This window comes from Orcinus orca, chromosome 14 (assembly GCF_937001465.1).
Source record: "Orcinus orca chromosome 14, mOrcOrc1.1, whole genome shotgun sequence".
Classification (NCBI taxonomy): Eukaryota; Metazoa; Chordata; class Mammalia; order Artiodactyla; family Delphinidae; genus Orcinus; species Orcinus orca.
Genome location: NC_064572.1, coordinates 42,239,842 through 42,256,274, shown reverse-complemented (window position 1 = coordinate 42,256,274; position 16,433 = coordinate 42,239,842). Strand labels below are relative to the sequence as shown.

At 37.1% G+C, this 16,433-nt stretch overlaps 1 protein-coding gene across 1 annotated transcript in view; it reads right to left on the bottom strand.

Annotated features, from left to right (window-relative positions):
* Positions 1 to 16,433, bottom strand: part of BMPR1A (bone morphogenetic protein receptor type 1A) — a 144,272-nt gene that overhangs the window by 62,491 nt on the left and 65,348 nt on the right. The window lies entirely within an intron of this gene.

Below are 16,433 nucleotides of genomic sequence, written 5' to 3'. Positions count from 1 at the left end.
TATCACTTTACAAACTTCTGCCCAAAGAAGTTTCACATTTTGAGTATTTTCAACTTTACAACATAGTAGTTCTGCAGAAAAAATTACTCACATGTAAAATTTCTGTCATCAGCCTAAGCTTTTGAAGAAAAAAAAATCACATCTCAAATTGAAAAATCATAACAGCCAGAAGCAGCACTAAAATTTACAATTCTACAGTATTCAGATTCCTACTTGAACAAAAATTGGACCACCCAGCCAGTATTTCACTTTCTATCACAAAGTCTCAGTAAGCAGTTTTAATTTCAAACTTCAGCCTAGAACATTAGGAATTGTGAGGGTCAAGAATTAATTGCACTGCTTGGTCTAAGTCCATGGCATAGGTTTCAACTGTGTTACTACTGCATTAGTACCCTACTGCTTTAAGAGACAACATTCATAAATCTAAACGAGGAAAAACGTTAAAAATTTTAATTTACTGAAAGGCAGGTGTGCTGTTTACTTACAGATCATAAAAATAATTTCATTGAATGTATCTTTTAAGTGAAATGTCAAATAGTACAGTATTCTGTTTTATATTTTAAAAAGAAAAATTTTAAGCTGTATGAATATTACTTATGTCCCACTGCAAGGTCAAAATGGCTTTGTCTTCAAGCCCATTTCGAAGTATCACTTGTGTCACACTGAGGTTTAGTAGTCTTGGCAATAATGACTAAATTCATGTAAACTGGGGCAACCTGAAACGGTCTAGCATATCAGATAGCCTTTCTTAAGGACAAGAGTCTCCACTCAGCAGACAGGCTGCCATAGGGCCATGCTAAATCTTTCATGGTCCAACTAAAGACAGACTGACCCTGAAAGCAATTAGTAATGCTTTGTCTGCATTTAGAAGCCTTTTAACAGTCTTCTCAATGCACTAGTTACCTACAACTTCACCAGACCCCTGACATTTTTCAGGGTATTCATATGACTATAAAACTCTTAGACCATCACTCAGAGAAATCAGGGAGAGCAGTAATGGAGACCTGGTATTTAGGTGTTTTTTTTTTTTCTCTGAGATGATCATAGTCTTAAAAAATTTACCTTATACTAATCAAAAAATAAATGCATTGTGTTTCCACTTTAGAAATGGCATAAAGATTTTCCTCCAAAGCCATTCTTTGCCAATAACTCCGTTCTTCCCTAAGGGTGTATGTAAGAGAGGGGAGGCAATCACTACATTAAACAAAGCTCAGATTAACCTAGTCTCATGAAGTTTTAAATAGTCCATCAAAGTCACTATGTTTAAAAATATATGGTCCGCATTCGTACTTCCCTGGTGGCGCAGTGGTTAAGAATCCGCCTGCCAATGCAGGGGACATGGGTTCGAGCCCTGGTCTGGGAAGGTCCCCACATGCTGCGGAGTAACTATGCCCGTGCGCCCTAGAGCCCATGAGTCACAACTACTGAGCCCGTGCTCCACAACTACTGAAGCCCGTGTGCCTACAGCCCACGCTCTGCAACAAGAGATGCCAACCACAATGAGAAGCCCACGCACCACAACGAAGAATAGCCCCCAATCGCCACAACTATACAAAGCCCGCGTGCAGCAATGAAGATCCAACACAGCCAAAAATAAATAAATTTATTAAAAAAAAAATATGGCCTGATTCTAATTCTACCAGATATTTACAATGGATCAAATAATAAATAAAATTAGCATGTAAACCACTTATCAACCATTGTTTATTATAGCACTATTTATTACAACACTGCTTCCTTGGTGTGAAAAAAAGCTACAAGCTTTACGCTAAATCTAAAGTTAATTTAAAAAAAAAGGAAAATACATAATCACAAAGAATCTTCAAATATACCATCTGCAAAGTCCAAGACCCTGAATTATCTATCCTCCCTCAATTCTCTCATATGTACAAATACATGACAAATCATACACTTCAGAAAACCTTTTCTAAGGATTGAATTTAAGACTGGCTAAGGAAAATCAAGTAAGATTTCACTTCATTACTAAGAGGAAAATAAAAGGCAATCAAAGGACAGGATGTGCTTCACGATTCAGGTCTGCAAGTCACTTTTTACATACTAGAAATTGTGTGAGTCAAAGTAAACCGTTTCCTAACCTTTGCAACTACAGTCCTTTAAGCAGAGATCTATAAATATGTACAGGCACAGAAATAGGATTTACATAGGCAAAATGCCTGCAACAACTTTAATCACTCCATTTATAAGGTAATTTGCCACAGGCTTTTAGCACTATAAACTGTGTTTAACAGTGACAAGGGATCCAGTCAAAACCAAACACTAAACAATTGTAAGGATTAATATTTTCACCAAAGATTTTGTGCCTGGGCTTCCCTGGTGACACAGTGGTTGAGAGTCCGCCTGCCGATGCAGAGGACACCAGTTCGTGCCCCGGTCGGGAAGATCCCACATGCCGCGGAGCGGCTGGGCCCGTGAGCCATGGCCACTGAGCCTGCGCGTCCGGAGCCTGTGCTCCGCAACGGGAGAGACCACAGCAGTGAGAGGCCCGCGTACCGCAAAAAAAAAAAAAAAAGATTCTGTGCCTGAAATTTTCAAGCTTCTTAGTTCTAGAAAACATATTAAGGAAAGGTAATTCTTTTAAAAACACATTAGAGCTTCTTAATGACTCATAATAAATGAAAGGTGAATCTTTCTGGATATATTCTAGTACTTTGTAATTCAGAGCGAACATTGGAATTTCCTCAAAGTTAATAAGCATTTGCAAACATGGGAAAAGTTCACTTTAATCCCATATTGCCTTTACAAAAATCTTCTTTTGCCATAAAAATGTACACATCCCTCTCGGTTTTCAAAATTATTAAAGTGGTTAAATCTTAAAGCACCGGGATACTTTGAAGATCACTAACCATACAGAATCCATCAGTGACAAACATCAATTGTGGATATTCTAGTTATCTTTGCGGTGTTAGACATTACCTATTAACTCCTATATTAGTAAGATTTGCAAAGGAACTAGTATAAATATGCTTTTGATAAATACTCAGTCTAAGACAAAATTTAAGATTGCTTTTCTATTTGTACCAGATGTCAAAAAGTAGATTTCTTAGTATTCACAAAATCAGCAATACTGATTGTACATTTTTCCTTCCACCACTCCAAATCCCCTTTCTTCATTTCCCCTCTCTTAGCATTCATAAAAAGCACCCCACATACTGTATAAGTACTGCTGTAAACATCATAGCTGCAATTATAGAACCATTTTTAAAAATAGCAAATTACACAATAATCATTTTACAAAACATTTCAGTTGGGCTCTTAAACTAAAGGTATTACTATTAAAACTTTCAGTACATTAGCTAAAAAACTCAAACATTATGCTTCAGAAAAACATAATACAGTTTTAGCTGTAACTCAAATGAACAGTATAATTTAGATTAGTTTATCATGCATTTCTATAATAAAGGATGTAATCCACTTAATACAGAAAGGGGGGTCAAACGTATTAACAAGTTATATTCTAAATGTTCCAAAAGTTCATTTATAAATTGAATATAAGCTTGATTTTGAAACTCAAGATGCCTTTTCTCATAAAACTAAAGATATAAACAGTGGCATTAAACCCCAAATACAAATGAACTTTAGTGTATAATTCTATGATAGCACTCTTCCGCTTAAGCATATTTCCGTATCAAACTGTAACTTTCTTATTCATTGCTATATCCTAGAACTTAGCACAGCTAATGACACAGAGTAGGATTTCAACAAATATTAGCTGATCTGAAGTACTGAATAGCAAAAACTCAGTGATGTGAAACTTAGTTGTCTAGAGAACAGAGAACCAAAAGGCATGGGGAAAAAAGCTTCTTCCAAAGAGATATGACAAAAGGATGTCTAACACCAGGGTTAGAAAGCTATAGTCTAAGCCAATAGTGTCAATTTCCATCCCCCCTGCCAATGAGAGGGTTAGCAATAAGCATCTGATGCAATTCTGGACAACAAGACAAGACACTAAGTTTGCTGGGGAGCTTCTGGGAAAGGTTTTCCCAGGCTGATGAAAAAGAGACACCCAGGTGAAAACACGTACTTTTTGCAGGTAACTTTGGGTTTGAATTGTTAAGCAGAACAATGGCAGCCATCTTAGGACCATGAGGAGAGAAACTGCCTAAGAGGACAACCCAACAGAAAAAGAATGGCAGTGTTAAAAGATGGAAAAAACCTGGGTGGTCCTTGGTGATGCTGCTATGCTTGAATGAAATAATCCTAGAATCATTTTACTAACTTGGATCTTTTTATTATAGTATATTCAACCCTTTTATTATTTACGTAATTTTCAATTACCAAAAGTAACCCAGTGGATACAGCCATTTAGAGATAGATACACTATTTCAATGAATTCAACTGTTATTTATACAGTGGTAACTCTCTTAAATTTATATCTTTTTTTTTTTTTTTTTTTTTTGCGGTACGTGGGCCTCTCACTGTTGTGGCCTCTCCCATTGCGGAGCACAGGCTCCGGACGCGCAGGCTCAGCGGTCGTGGCTCACGGGCCCAGCTGCTCCACGGCATGTGCGATCTTCCCAGACTGGGGCACGACCCCGTGTCCCCTGCATCGGCAGATGGACACTCAACCACTGCGCCACCAGGGAAGCCCTAAATTTATATCTTAATCCAGATCCTTCTTTTGAACTAGATACATATTTCCAAACTATATTATAATATATACTATATACTATACAAACTATATACTATAATACAGCTGTATTAAATATTTATTCCAGTGACACATCAAGAGAACAGAATATAACAGTCATCATCTACCAGCACAAAAACTGTTTATGCACCCATATTCACTTTTCTGGCTAATAACAGCACCGGCTACCTGTCAAAGGTTAAAATCTCTGGGTCACTAGTCCCACATCCCACTGCTTTATTTACTATATTGGGCAGTTATTAATTGCTGCCTGTTCTAACTCTGATATATCTTTGAAATCTGTCTCTCTCAACTCTATACACATCTAGTGCAGCCTCCCATCTCTTGTGGAACACACCTCCATTCTTGCCTCTGCACTGCACTCATGTTTCTAAAATACAACTGTGCATCATGAAAAGATTATAAACATCATAAGTCATTAGGAAATACAAATTAAAACTATAATGAGATACCACTACAGAATGGCCATCATCAAAAAGACAGACAACACCAAATGTTGGTAAGGACGTGGAGAAACTGGAATATCCACACATTGCTGTAAAATGATGCAGCCACTTTGGACAACAGTTTGGTAATTTCTTAAGAAGTTAAATATAAACATAAACTCACCAAAATTCCAAAATTCCCTTCATAGGAACCTATCCAAGAGAGATGAAAATATGTGTCTATATAAAGACTTATATTCAGGGACTTCCCTGGCGGTCCAGTGGTTAAGACTCCACATTTCCAATGCAGGGGGCATGGGTTTGATCCCTGGTGGGGGAACTAAGATCCCACATGTCGCCCGGAGCAGCCACCCACCCCCCACCAAAAAAAAAAGACTTACATACAAATGTTCTCAGCAGCATTACTCAATAGCAAAGAACTGGAAACAATCCAAGCATCCATCAGCTGATGAATGGATAAACAAAGGGTAGTATCATCAAACAATGGAATATTATCAGGTAATAAAAAGGAACAAAATACTGATACGTGTTATAACATGAATGCACCTCAATAATATGCTAAATAAAAGAAGCCAAATGCAAAATACTACATGTATGATTCCATGTATATGAAATACTCAGAAAAGGCAAATTGAAAGAGAGAGAAAGCAAAGCAGTGGTTGCCTAGAGCAAGCGGTAGAAGTGGGAAATTTGGGGCGGTGATGAAATGTTCTGAAATATTCATAGCACAACCCTAAAATTTTATTAGAAATAATAAAAATACAAGTGTGTTTTAAAATTTTTCAGTGATTTCCAATTATGTACAAAATGAAGTCCAAATTCTTTAGGAAGACATTCATAGAATGCTATAATCTGCTTTCAATCTATTTAACCTGCTTTATTTTCTGCTACAATCTCTGCCAAAAAGCCTCTTGCTGGCCATATTAAACTATTTGCTGTTCCTAAATATGCCAGGCTATTTAATGCTTCTACCTTTCTTCAAACTTGCTATTCTAATTCAAAAATCAAAATGTTCTTATCTTTATCTTTTGTCAAGTGAAGTTCCATTTGTCCTCACAAAGATCCATCTCAAATAACTCCTCTGTTGAACCTTCTTCACTCCTTATGTAGCTAGCTGTTCCACAGGAGTCTGGTAATAACACATTATAGCACTTTTCATACTGAATTACGATTGTCTATTTATAGGTATATCTTCTTTATTAAGACAACCCCTGAGTACAGCTGTGTCCCCCTATGTTTTAATAAGCACAGTCCAGTGACTAGCACACAGGAGGTAATCTATATATTTTTGAATAAGCGACTGATGAAGAGTGACAGGGAAGAGAAAAATCCAAAAGTAGGTAAAATGAGCTCTGTATCACAGATAGTTGTATAAGGATGGTTATTGTCAATGTTATTTAAGAAAGAAAAACAGAAGTCACCCAATGTCACCTAAATGTTTTTCAGTGTACTATCAGTTAAATAGCCAGACTGAACACTCTATGGTCATTAAAAAAAATGAAATACATCTTATCTGTCTGTACTGACTTGGAAAGCTATCCCAAATACTCTTTAAGTTTAAAGATGCAGACGTAGAGAACAGATTAGAGGACACGGAGCAGGGGGGAAGGGGAAGCTGGGACCAAGTGAGAGAGTAGCATTGACATGTATACACTACCAAATGTAAAATGGATGGCTAGTGGGAAGCTGCTGCATAGCACAGGGAGATCAGCTCGATGCTTTGTGACGACCTAGAGGGGTGGGAGGGAGGGAGGCGATATGGAGATATATGTATACACATACCTGATTCACTTTGTTGTACAGCAAAAACTAATACAACATTGTAAAGCAATTATACTCCAATAAGGATACTAAAAAAAACATAAAATAGTCACTTCTCCACTATTAAAAAGAAAACTATACACACATATAGTAGTATGTGCATGCACACACGCATGCAATAAATGTGAGGAAGGTAAGGGGCTGAAAGGGCACACACCAACTGTTCTGAGTACAGCCAAGAAAGTGGAACAACCTAAATGTCTATCAGTTCATGGACAGAGAAACAAAAGGTGGAATATCCAGCCAATGGAGTATTGTTCAGCCATAAAAAAAGCCATAATAAGAACCAATTCAGATATAACAGGGATGAACCTTGAAAATATTTTGTTAAGTGAAAGAAAGAAGCCAGACATAAAAGACCTCATATTATATGATTCCATTTATATGAAATTCCAGAATATGCAAGTCCATAGAAACAGAAAATATATTAATGGCTGTCTGGGATTGGGGGTAGAGGGTGGGACTGGAGAAAAACACCAAAAGGATGATCCCTAAAAGAAAAAAAATGGATAAATTGGACTTCATCAAAATTTTAAATGTTTGCTCTGCAAAAAACCCTGTTAAGAAGATGAAGACACAGGTACAGACTGGGAAAATATATTTGCAATCCATATATACGACAAAGGACTCATCTAGAATACATAAAGAAATCTCAAAACTCAACATTAAAAAAATTCACCTAGAAAATGGGCAAAGAATATGAAGAAGTATTTCACTGAAGAAGATATCTGGATAGCACATGAAAAGATACGGCCAAAAACACTAGCCATCAGGGAAATGCAAATTAAGACTATGCTGAGATATTACTACACACCTAATAGAACAGCTAAAATAAAAAACAGTGACAATACCAAGTGCTGACAAGAATGTGAAGAAAATGGATCTTTCATACATTGCTGTTGAGACTATAAAACGGCATAGCCACTTAGAAAAAGGTTTGAAAGTTTCTTTAAAAACTAAATATACACTCACATGTAACCAACTGCACTCCTGGGCACCTGTCCCAAAGAAACGAACATGAATGTTCACAGCAGCCTTATTTTTAATAGCCAAAACCTGGAAAAAATAGAATGCCCTTCAAAAGATGAATGGTTAAACAAACTATGGTACATTCATACCATGGAATCCTACTCAGCAATAAAAAAGAATAAACTATTGATTCATACAACTTGGATGGATCTCAAAGGATTAGGCTGAGTGAAAAAAGGTCATGTACTGTATGATTCCATTTAAAAAACACTCTCGAAAGGACAAAATCATAGAGATGAAAAAGAGATTAATGGTTGCCACAGGGGGCAAGTGTGTGGGTAGCTTAAGGGAGATCTTTGTGGGGACAGAACCCATGTCTTGATGCTGCAGTGGTTACACACATCTACCACCACAGTGTTTAAACGGGTCAGAACTATATATACAAAATGTACCAGTGTCAACTTCTGGATTATACTGCACTACATGTATGAAGTAACCACTGGGGGAAGGTGAAGGATACAAGGGCCTCACCTTACTATTATTTTCTCAATTTCCTATGAATCTATAATTATTTTAAAATTTAAAATGTAAAAAACTCTACCTTCTAAAAATATTTTTACCTCTGCTTTAGATTTGGAATAGCAAAATAACTGTTCAAAGATTATTTAAGATACATTATTTTTTTCAAATCAGCTAGACAACTTCAATTCTCCAGTGGTTTCCAGTACCCTGTGGGAATGATGAATCCCCATAATAAAAGTCTAAAGAAACCAGCAATTCCTAGACCAAATTCTGGGTCTTCAGTCCCCTCTGTACCCCTCACCCTCTGGTTCTGGGAAAAAGCAGTTACTCCTAGGTGATGTCAGATCTGTTTTAGGGGTAGCAAATGTAGCAAGTTTGATATAACCACCTACAGCAGAACGAACCCCCAAATAATCATCTCCCTGTATGCTCTTTTTCAATTTATTATTCTGACAATGGAGCATAAAAACCTCTACTATATTTTAATTTTCTCTATAATTTATTAAGGTAATATTCACAGTAAAAGACATTTAAATGATTTGATACATCTTCTTTTCCTTTCCAAATATATCTGGTTCAGTCAGTAGAGAAATATGTATCACCCATTTTTTTCCTGTAGAGTTTTGAGAAATTATCCATAGATCATTTGTTTTATTAGCTGATAGGTAAACACACCATACTACATATAAACAATAAAATTTCTGCTATTAGGAATCATCAGGAATTTATTCTAGAGTGCTAAGGGTTCACCAGTTCTTCTAAAATGTGCATTGTTGCACCTTCTCAAATGAGGAATAAAGATTATTTAGAATTAACGTTATGAACACCAATTACAGAGTTATGCTACAACATAGTGAAATTATCAGGGACTATTAATACATAGTGCTGTTGGCTCCAGTTCTAAATGGTCCCAAGAGTGCTGTGTTTATTTAGATTAAGTCCCCTACATATGAACGAGTTCCCTTCCGAGAGAGCTTTAAGTCCAATTTGTTCGTAAGTCCAACAAAGTTAGCCTAGGTACCCAACTAACACAATCGGCTATATAGTATACTGTAAATAAGTTTATAATACTTTTCAGACAAATAATACATAAAAAACAAACACAAAAAAAAAAGAAAACATTTTTAATCTTTCAGTACCTTGAAAAGTACAGTAGTACAGTACAACAGCTGGCATACAAGGGCACGTCTGCATCCTTGAAAGTTTGCAACTTGAAGATTCGCATGTACGGGACTCACTGTACTTATTTACTTGCTTGTCTGCTTATTTGTTTTAGCTTGCATCCCCATTTTTTCTTGTTAAGTTTTCTTTCCCTTGCTAACAGCTACCTAGAATGCATGTTTGCTCATAATAACAGTATCCTCTCCCCACTTTTCATTTACATCATCCCTGTACTAGCTTAATATAGCTCTATGTTTTGAAGTCTATAAAAATAAAAAGGCTGGGGCTTCCCTGGTGGAGCAGTGGTTGGGCATCTGTCTGCCAATGCAGGGGACACGGGTTCGAGCCCTGGTCTGGGAAGATCCCACATGCCGCGGAGCAACTAGGCCCATGAGCCACAACTACTGAGCCTGCGCGTCTGGAGCTTGTGCTCCACAACAAGAGAGGCCGCGACAGTGAGAGACCCGCACACCACAATCAAGAGTGGCCCCCGCTCGCTGCAACTAGAGAAAGCCCACACACAGAAACGAAGACCCAACACAGCCAAAAATAAAAATAAATAAATAAAATTTTATAAATAAATAAATAAAAAGGCTGCATATGACAGCCTGAGACTGAGGGTATAAAAAGTGAACACATCTTCTATTATGATCAAATAATGTTTATGCTGTGATATTATAACAATTTTTATAAGATCACTTCAAGGAGAAGGGATAGATGAGACACCTGAATGAGACAACCAAGGAAAAAAACAAAGATGAGTGGAGCTAAGAACTATAAACACACCTCAAATCCCTACTCAACATTTCTAACAAGACGCTAAGTTCAAAATATATGAAACAGAACTCATTATTTTGTTTTTCCATCTTCTCACAAACCTGTTTCTCTTTAATTCCTTATTTGGCTTAATGTACAACTGTTTACAAGAAGGTTTTTTTTGCCACTACCTAGTAAAGTTGACATTTTACATACCCAAAGACCCCAAAATTCTAGCTCAAGGTATATAATCTGGGGAACCTTTTGCACATATCTACCAGAAAGCATGTACAAGAATATTTACAGCAGCATTTTCTTAACAGCAAACACTAGAGGAAACCCAAGTGTCCAACAACAGTAAAATGGATAAACTGTAGTATATTCATATAATGGAATTACCACATAGTAGTATAAATGAATGTACCTCAGATAAATGTGTCAACATGAATGAAATCTCGAAACCATAATGTTAAACAACAAGTCCAGGGCTTTCCTGGTGGCGCAGTGGTTAAGAATCTGCCTTCCAATGCAGGGGACATGGGTTCGAGCCCTGGTCTGGGAAGATCCCACAAGCTGTGGAGCAACTAAGCCCGTGCACCACAACTACTGAGCCTGTGCTCTAGAGCCTGAAAGCCACAACTACTGAGCCCACGTGCCACAGCTACTGAAGCCTGCGTGCTCTGCAACAAGAGAAGCCACCACAATGAGAAGCCTGCACACCGCAATGAAGAGTAGCTCCTGCTCGCTGCAACTAGAGAAAAGCCCGAGCGCAGCAACGAAGACCCAACACAGCCAAAATAAATAAATAAAATTAAATAATAAAATAAATAAATTAAAAAAAAAAACGAAGGTTGGAGAGAGAGCCAGAGGGGGGGAAGAAAACCAAAAAAGCCCAACAAGTCCAAGAAGAACACATATATACAGTATGACTCCATTCACACAAAACTCAAAAATAGTAAACACTAGGAAAATGTATGTTAAAGGAAAAAATACAAAAGTGGAAAAACTTAAGGAAAAGTAACAGAATAACATTTAATAATTTAGGATGATGGTTTCTTCTGGGAAGGAAGAAGCCATTGTCCTGAGGCCTGGAGAGCTTCTAAGATGCCATTACATTTATTGAGATAGGAGGTTGGGACAGACATATTCATTTATTATTAAAACTTTGTAAAATGTACATCCACATCATATGTACCCTTGTATATAGGATAGATTTTAGAATAAAAATTTTAGTTTAAGCTGGTTAAATGTTAGTATTTTTAAAGTCTGGGTATCAGGTACACAAATGTCTATTATATCACTTCCTATATTTTGGAATCTATCATAAGTTAATTAAAGAAATTAAGACATAAGCATTACAAAATTGTATTTTGAAATTTAAGGACATGATATGACAAATCTTTAGAAGCAATAAAACAAATACTAAGCTAAATACTAGATCCAAACAAATACTATTATAAAATGAAAAAGAAAAAAAATTACTTCATCTTCTGAGATAATGCAACAGAAAATACACAACACTACCTATATATTATTCATTCCAAACAATTTTATCTTTAGTCATGAAATACAAAAATGCAAACAGTAAATGTAGGGTATCCTATTAAAAAAAAACTAGATGAGATTTCATAAAAGACCATGAGGGTAAGGGTGAGGGGTGGTGGAAACAGTGGCTATTGCAGCTTTCAAATGGCTCAGAAAAAAAAAGTGTGGGTATTTTTATAAACAGAGAGAGAGCAGATGAGGCAAAATGTTAGCAAGTGAACTGGTAAATATAGCTGAAATGGGTATTTACTATCTGTTCAAATATTATACCAATTTAAAAGTTTTTAAGGTAAAAAAGTTGGGGAAAAAGAGGTACTTTATCCGTTATGAGTTATAATTTTACACATAGCTTTTAGTAAACAATGTCAGTATGACAGAGATTATTAAAATCAAATATTGAGGGCTTCCCTGGTGGCGCAGTGGTTGAGCGTCCACCTGCCGATGCAGGGGACGCGGGTTTGTACCCCGGTCCAGGAGGATCCCACGTGCCGCGGAGCGCCTGGGCCCGTGAGCCATGGCCGCTGGGCCTGCGCGTCCGGAGCCTGTGCTGCGCAACGGGAGAGGCCACAGCAGTGAGAGGCCTGCGTACCGCAAAAAAAAAAAAAAAAAAATCAAATATTGACAGATCTACACGGAAGTCCCAGAGATCTTTCCTCCATCAGCAAATTTTTTAATTTATTTCCTATAAATTATAAATTGTAAGTTGTTCAAAAGGATGAAAAATACATTTATCTTAACAGGTTGAGAATTACAGCTGTGCTTCAGAAACAGAGTATCATAATCAATTTAAAGGCATATGGGCTTAAAAAAAACGGTTTAGCAAGTCAACTGTACTATAATATAAAAGACTTAAAAAATTTTTATAATTAATTTATTTTTATTATTTATTTATTTATTTTTGGCTGCACTGGGTCTTCATTGCTGTGCACGGGCTTTCTCTAGTCGCGGTGAGCAGGGGCTACTCTTTGTTGCAGTGCGTGGGCTTCTCATTGTGGTCGCTTCTCCTGTTGCACAGCCATGGGCTCTAGGCGCTCGGGCTTCAGTAGTTGTGGCACATGGGCTTAGTTGCTCCTCAGCATGTGGGATCTTCCTGGACCAGAGCTCGAACTTGTGTCCCCTGCATTGGTAGGCAGATTCTTAACCACTGGACCACCAGGGAAGTCCCTACAAAGATTTTATTTGATACTGCCTAAATACATATAGCAATACCAATGTATTAGAACACAGTACTTTTAAATGTCCTATTTAGCAAATAGAAGAATGTTTTAAAATTTCTTTCTCAGAACAGATTTACTTCCTAATGAGGCATACCCGTATTTTTCAGGATTGCTAAGGCAAGGCAGTAAGGATGGAATGAATTTCTTTAAACATGGGTAGTTTCCATAAAAAAAAAATTATACATCATTAAAATGGATAACCATCCTATTACCTAAGGATGTACTGATGGTCAGAATTTAATCCAGTTAACCTGTGTTCAATATTTGGCTTTCTTTTTATTAAAAACTAAAAACTATCTTCATTAAATATTCAACTGTCATTCATCCAAACGTATGCATCAATGAAACTAAACAACATTCTAGAAATTATAGAAATACAATTTTCAATTAAGAGCACTCATATAAAATTCATCACTTGCACAGGCACATGCAAACTAATCATTTCCGACAGGAGTGGGATATGGACCACAGATATTTCCTCGAAAAGGACAGTGTTGCTTCATGTTCACAGATAGGTAAACACATAGGGAAGAAAGTTTTAGGTGGGAAGGCTGCATTTAAGTTCTCATTTCTATGTGATGAGAGGCAGGTAGTTAATTACTGAACAACGCTGTCTTTTAAATCAGTGAGTCACATGCCTAAGGGAGGGGCTTGTAAGCAGGATGAGCAACAACCAGGGCAATCAAGTAAGAGTTCAAAGAGAAGCAACATCAGGTTTTGAAGAGTTTCAGACAGACAATTAGAAGCAACTACCCCAATATAATGCACATAATACAACAGCCTGACTATGGACTACCCACCTTCTTCAAAACACACCTGTACTTTAGGGACTAAGTTTGTGAAGCTAGATATGTTTGAATGTCAGAGAACAGCTCTATTATCAATAAGCAAGTGAAGTTGAAAGAGAGAGAAAAAAAGATTACTGGATAATACTTCTGAGGGCACTACAGTAAATTTTAAAACATTTTAGACATAGTTCCCTGCTGGCAAGCAACATTTAATCAACTTGAGGAGTCAAGCCATAATATATTAAAGCTTAAACAACAGCACCAGATGACACTACATATACTGTTGTACCACCACACACGACAATTGAGAAATAAAAAAGACTTGCTTCACAGGTGGAGAGATCACTGTGGGCTGGATTTAAAGTGGCCCTTCTAAAGACTGGCAGGGTTTGATAGTATGCAAGGAGGGAGGCATACAGGTTCAGATGGGCTTTTTACTGGGAGGGCTGGGGTGTTGGGGGCTGGGAGGGTGCACTGTGCCTGGCTACTGTTCCACCTGGGGCCCAGATTCTAGAGTGATGGAACATAATAATCAATGCATGGTCTGAACCAGATGATAAATTCCCAGCCACCCTGAAGCCCACGTCCATAGCAGATTATCAATACTTGTTTTAGTTCTCCTTACAATCAAGCATCCAAGATTTCACAGTCCTTCTTAATATAGAACTCCCCAAAGCCAAGATGCCAAGATGTTTGAAATCCACCTACCATTCTTTTAAGAAGGAGAGAATAAAGAGAAGAACACAGGGTTAAGAGCATGGGCTTTGTAGCCAGACTGAGTACCAAGGTTAGAATCCTGGCTCTACCACTAACCTGTTGTAATACTTTAGACCAAGCTGCTTAACCTCCTTGGTATCCAGTCTATAAAGCAGGGAGAATAACTGCATGTATCTGAAGGGTGAGGATCAAAGGAGTTAATGCAGGTATAGCACTTAGAACAGTGCCAGGCAAATGTAAGTACTTTCTAACTGTAAGCTACTATTACTGTTTTCTATCAACAGGAAATCAACTGTATTCTCAGAGAGTAATGAGAGTTTTACATGAGGGAAAATAATCTAAAATGTATAAAAATGTTGCTTAGGTACAGAAAACATTCTGAATCATTGATAGAAACAACATTCAGTACTTAACAATGCCTAATAGCATCAAATATTTGCTAGTTGATTTAAGAACAGAAGTGCAACATCAAACATATCATTCTTTATATTTACTGAACATTTACTATGTGCCAGTTACTGTACTAAATTCTATACATTTATTATCTTGTTTAACCTTTAAAATAAACTCTTGAGGCAGGTACCTCTACTAATTCCATATTATAAGAAAACTGAGGCTCAGAGTGGTTGAGTAACCTGACCAAAGTCACACAGTTAATATATAAAGTAGGGCTGGGATTTAACCCAGGTCAGTCAGACTCCAGAGACTGTACTTTTAATCTAAACTATACTTTCTCTTTCCAAATCCTGAACCAACAGGCTTTGATATAACAAAATAAATATAAAATACTATTTTAAAATAATAAAATTCTGGGAGGGTGATAGCTACAGGGTATGAAGGTTTCATTTAAAAATTTTTTTAATTGAAGTATAGTTGTACAACATTATACAAGTTACAGGTGTACAATATAGTGATTCACAATTTTTAAATGAAGGTTTCATTCTGAGGTAATGAAAATGTTCTAAAATTGACTACACTGATGCTGCACATATCTGTGAATATGTACACAAACTGTACACTTTAAATGGGTTAATTGTATGTTATGTGAATTGTAGCTCAATAAAGCTGGTTTAAAATATTCTTAATGGACTTCCCTGGTGGCGCAGTGATCAAGAATCTGCCTGCCAATGCAGAGGACACAGGTTCGAGCCCTGGTCTGGGAAGATCCCACAAGCTGTGGAGCAAGTAAGCCCGTGCACCACAACTACTGAGCCTGAGCTCTAGAGTCCACAAGCCACAACTATTGAGCCCGTGTGCCACAACTACTGAAGCCCACGTGCCTAGAGCCCATGCTCTGCAACAAGAGAAGTGACCATAAAGAGAAGCATGCACACCACAATGAGGGTAGCCCCTGCTCGCCGCCAACTAGAGAAAGCCTGCGCACAGCAATGAAGACCCAACGCAGCCAAAAATAAATAAAATAAATTTATTTAAGAAAATATTCTTAGTAAAATTAGGGTAGATGGTAATTAGGGTTTTACCCACACAAAAACTGATACAGATTAAGAGAGAGAGACTTGAATTTATTTAGGACAGAAAAATAATTATTTTCAGTACCGAAAGATTTATAATCAATAAGAAAAAAATTAAATATATACCTATACTTAAATTAGACCTAAATAATGAATGAAATACCTGTGGGTAACCATGATGTAACAGTGATCCCCTTCTAAACAAGCCCAACATTTGACGAGAGGGAAAATAACACATTCATCACATAGATACTCACTTTTAGCAAGGGGTGCAGTACAAAATGTAGGCAATAACATGAAGTTTTTGAAAAATGTAATGAAGCTAATGATCTCTTACACCACCCTCGAGT